Source organism: Geospiza fortis, unplaced genomic scaffold (genome assembly GCF_000277835.1).
Source record: "Geospiza fortis unplaced genomic scaffold, GeoFor_1.0 scaffold285, whole genome shotgun sequence".
NCBI classification, from domain to species: Eukaryota; Metazoa; Chordata; class Aves; order Passeriformes; family Thraupidae; genus Geospiza; species Geospiza fortis.
In genome coordinates this window covers 2102337-2107564 of record NW_005054403.1, presented here as the reverse complement: position 1 = coordinate 2107564, position 5228 = coordinate 2102337, and the positions used below count along the sequence as shown (strand labels likewise).

The 5228-nt window shown below is 42.4% G+C and overlaps 1 protein-coding gene across 2 annotated transcripts in view; it reads right to left on the bottom strand.

Annotated features, from left to right (window-relative positions):
- The window catches only part of CLTRN (collectrin, amino acid transport regulator), a 24910-nt gene that overhangs the window by 9051 nt on the left and 10631 nt on the right, over positions 1 to 5228 (bottom strand). The window lies entirely within an intron of this gene.

Below are 5228 nucleotides of genomic sequence, written 5' to 3'. Positions count from 1 at the left end.
GACTGGTGGGATTAGTGGGACTGAGGGGACTGGGGGGACTGGGGGGACTGGGGGGATTGGGGGTGAGAGGGACAGGAGGGAGAGAGAGTGCCCATGCCTGGGCATTCCCCATCCAGCCAGGGATCTGCTTGTAAGGCAGATCACAGTGCCTCATTATGGATATTTTGTAGAAATGTTTTACTTCCCGATGAAAACTTTTTTTGAGTGATGTTTTGGGTGCCCCAGGTAGTGCAATAGATCATTTTACAGAGGTCTGTCTATCATCCATCTATCTATCTATCTATCTATCTATCTATCTATCTATCTATCTATCTATCTATCTATCTATCTATCTCATGAATCATAGAAGAGCTTTGGCTGAAAAGGACCTTAGAGATTTATTCCAACTCTCATGCCATGGGCAGTGAGCCTTCCACTAGACCAAGCTGCTCAGAGCTCCATCCAGCCTGGCTTTGCATACTGCCATGGATGGGGCATCCACAGCTTCTCTGGGCAACCTGTGCCAGTGAATCACCACCAGTAAAGAATTTCTCACTAATATCTAATCTAAACCTACTCTTTGACTTTGAAGACATTCCCATTTGTCCTGTCATATGCCCTTGTCAAAAGTCTCTTTCCATCCTTCTCGTGGGCTCCCTTCAGGTACTGGAAGGTGCTATAAGGTCATGCCAGAAGTCTCTCTTTTCCAGGCTAACCAAACTAAATTGTCTCATCTTTTCCTGGAAGGAGAGGTGCTCCAGTCCTCTAATCTCAGAATCACAGAATATTCTGAGTTGGAAGGGACCCACTAAGATCATTAAGTCCAGCTCTTATGGGAGTGATCCACACAGGGATCAAAGCCACAACCTTGGCATTATTAACACCATGCTCCAACTGAGATGATTTAATTTTGGCTTTTTGGAGCTCACTCCAACAGTTCCATATCCTTCATGTGCTGGAGACCACAGAGCTGGATGCAGCATCCCATGTGGGGTCTCACCAGAGCAGGGCAGAGCAGAGCAGAGCAGAGCAGAGCAGAGCAGAGCAGAGGGGCAGAATCCCCTCTCTTGCCCTGCTGGCCACACTGCTTTGGATGCAGCCCAGGATGCAGTCAGCTTTCTGGGATATAAGCACTCATTCCAGAGAGATATGCAGTAAAATGGAAAGCAGTGATTTTGCAGAGCCAAAATGACCACTTTTACCTCTCTAGAACAGTATCAACTTTACAGAGAATTTTTATGGATAAAAGAGGAAAGCCATCCTCTGGGATTTGAAAAGATGTTCACATCAGTTGCTGGCAACAGTCAGAAGATGAAAGCAGATTTATTCTTTGCAATACAAAGAGAAAGCACAAAATTTACAGGAGAGGGGAAAAATGCCTACTTTTGGCTGGTGGCTGACAAACTCTTGCTGACTTCACAGAATATTTAAAATTGTAACTGCAGAGGAAGTTTTCTATCTCGGTGTTTATAACAGTAGGACCCAAAACTTCATGTTGCCAAAGTTCCTAAAGCTGCAGCTTCTGTGGTGCAATCAAAAACTGGGTCAGGTGGGAAATCTGAGGTGTGTTGCCCTACAGATGTTCTTGAAATAGGCTAAGAAAGATTGATCCCCAAAAAGACAGATAAAGGCAGACAAGGACTGGCAGAACACCCAGACTGTCATATCCTCATTCAAAGACTCTTCAAGCTAGGGTCTCCCCTAAAGTGCCAAGGTTTTTAGCATGAGACAAGGCATTCAATCACCACAGGGGTAGCATCTCTCTGTAGAACCAACAGCTGCCCCCCCCCCGAAACAAGGGGCAGCAAGGTTTGCACAAGGATTTGTAAATTTGGCTTCTTTTCTTTTCCCTCTTCTTTCTAAAATCCTTCTCCATTACCATCTCTCTGTAGAACCAACAGCCCCCCCCCCCCCGAAACAAGGGGCAGCAAGGTTTGCACAAGGATTTGTAAATTTGGCTTCTTTTCTTTTCCCTCTTCTTTCTAAAATCCTTCTCCATTACAAGCATCCAAACTCTGGTTTCACCACCATCACTTTTTCATCAGCAGAATACAAATTCCATAGACCCTTCCAGGCCCCAAAGAGAATAATCCCACTCATGAGAAGTTCAAAGGGAATGAGTAAACACCAAAACAGACTGGTTCAACAAGCACCCATGCGGCAATTTCTGTGCAGTGGTGCACTCTTTTTCCTCCCATGCCATCTGATTGCAGGTTCGGTTCACAACACAGAGAACCATTGCAACTATGCCATCACACTGTATAGATCTGACAAACCTGGCTTCTCCAGGCACTAAGGAAGTGTATTTGTAAATATATATGTGGACTTTTTTTTCCTTTCCTTAGCAGTTGATAGACTTTTGACATGGGATTATAGGAGACTGTTACCATCAAAATGACAAAATCCTGGTTTGGCCTTATGGCACCATGGCAAAAGTCCAAAATTGCATTTCCTATAATACACCAGGGAGTATAGTGCAGGAAACCCTGGCAATTCCTTGGCCTGAAACACCATCATTGCTCCTTATGGAGATTTAAATGATTGCTTAGGGGTAAGAAAGAGCTGTCAGAGAGTCAAAGGAGCTGAGTGCCCACAATGGCTGTTAGCTCATGGAAGAAGCACAGTCCCCAAGCCCCAGGTGCCTATCTCCAGCTCTCCCAAAAGCATCACGCCTCTTCCAACACAGGGCTCTGCAGCTGCATCTGCAAAGGAACACTATTTTCCTCCCAGCAGCCACGGGATCACTTTGATTTAACAGCTTTACTCCAGACTCTTTATTTTGTTGTTCTAAATGGTCACAATATTTTTAGTATCAAAAAATAGCCTGTCTTAGGAAGATGGATAATGTTGATGAATTTTTTTTCTGATCACTTCATAAGGAAAATTTCAGCTTTTTTTATCTATAAACGGGAGAAAGATGTACCAAAAGTAGATTCTGTTATTTGAATGAAAACAAATGTGTTGACATTCTTTCTGCTCTAAAGATTAACTAGTCTCAGGCCCAAAAGAGATGCATATTATTTCAAATGAGTCACAGATTAGAGAAACCAGGGTTGCTAACACAGGCTACAACAACAATTTTTTAACACTGAGAGATCAAAGGTTGCCTTATGCAGTTCATGACCATATGAATTGAGAATCAATTGAAAGGCCATATTAAAGCAGGAAATAATTGGGTGTTAATTCTCCACTGAAAAAGAAATATTTATTTGTAACTATTAATAGTTATTGAGTAATGTGATTGATTGTACCTATCTTCTGTTTTGTGCAAACTTGAAAATTTGACAGGCCTTTCAAACATTAAACACTGCTCCATGATTTATTAAATTTCAGTTTGGAAATTAACTTTAGAGAGCTCGAGATGTAACATGCAATCCTCTCCATTCTGTGCTGGGTCATTCAGTGGTTACACAAGGGCAGCAACAGCATCAGCTGCTGTTTGCAGCAGCACATTGAAATGCTTGTCATCACAGCCTGGCTTTTATCCACCTTCAGAAACCTAACAAGAGGTGACTTCAAATATCAAAAATTATGGGGCAGACTGCAACAATGGTTATCCTGATCCACCAGACAAATTATTCTGGGGTTTGATACAGTTTGTTGAAGTTAATGGCATTTGTGTCACATGTGGAAGTTAGTTGTGGCTGTGAGTTACTTCAAGGCTGTGGGTGTGTTAGAAATTAATGGGATTTTAAAGCAGAGGTCTGTCACATCCTGGCTATGGCCACATGCATAATTTACACCCTGGCAGAACCAGTATTTAGTTACATAAAATAATAGTGATCTTTTTCATAGGTTTTATTTTGAAAAAAACTTCAATTAACCAGATGCAAAATTTCCTTAAGTTTAGATGCTACCAGAATGCAATCATAGGCAATTTGTTTGTCCTTATATGACAGAATAATTTGGTCATTGGTCTTTTACATCTCCTGAAGAAAATCTGTTGACATTTTCCTGCAAAAGCTCATGTAGTGAAATGCAATTTATTTGCCAGCAGTGCAATGTAATTTATTTGCTACAAGCTCCTGCTTGTGCCTCTCTCTTCACCACAGCGAAGTGTCCTCACCAGCTCTGCCAGGGTGCTGTTCCTGTGCACAGCATCTGCTGTTCCCTCTGGGATGCTGGGTGCTCCCATACCTGCATGCCCACTGCAGAGGGGATGGAGCAGGACTGCACTCCTTCCTTCCAGCTGCCAGCCACTCCTTTCCTTTGTGGGGAAAGGAATGTGTTATTTCCAGGACATCTAACAGGATGGAGGCTTTCACAGCCTTCCTGCTCCATATAACAGGCAGATTATTTGAGGTGTACTGGGAGGTTCATCCAACCTCTCCACCACTAAACAGGGATTCTGAAGTCCCTTGGGATTTGAGAGAGATCTGTGCATAGGAGACTCTTCAGCCTGTTGCCTAGGAAGTAGTGTCAGATCTCAGAGCTGCACAGCTCCCCTTCAGGTGGCATGCTATCTATAATGACCTCAAAGGTTTCTCTAAGTCCTACCTGAGTTATCAGTTGGACTGATATTCTCCAATAAACACCCCATGAGGGGTGTACCCAAGTTATACCCCATGAGAAAGCCAGATACCATCCTAAAAAGAGGTGAAGATCCCCACAGCAGGGTGATTCCAAATATTATACTGACTTCTCTGACCAACTTAGTAGCAGGGAATTATTGATGTATGCAACACCACCTCCAAACTGGAGTAACACTGGCATCATCATATTTGTCCCTAGGAAAAACTCTCTAGATAGGAAACTGAATTAATGAGTATAAATTCTATGATTGCCCAGAGTGGGTAGGAAACTGAATTAATGAGTATAAATTCTATGATTGCCCAGAGTGGGTACAGATAACTGCCATTAAAACTTCTACTCCTTCCATACTGGCTTGATTTTTTCCCATTCCTGCAGCAACTTTACTTTAATCTGCAGAAAACCACAGTGCTTGAAGAGAAAAAAGATCACTTGCTTCTGACACAGGTTTTTGCTGTGTGAAAGCAGCATGACTTTGAAGGAAGAGAATAATTTTTAAAAAGGACCCAGGACTAAAATAAGTATACAAAACTGAATCTTTATGAAGCAGATGCTGAATGAAAACTCTGCTGCCTTGAAAACCTGAGAAAAGCCATACATAATCATTAGCTTGTATCTTGAACTAATTTTTTAAGTGCCATTTTAATTGGGTTGAGTAGCACACTTGGCTGTTTTTGTTAAGCTTGATGTATCAGCTCTTTTGCTCAAAGGAGACCACC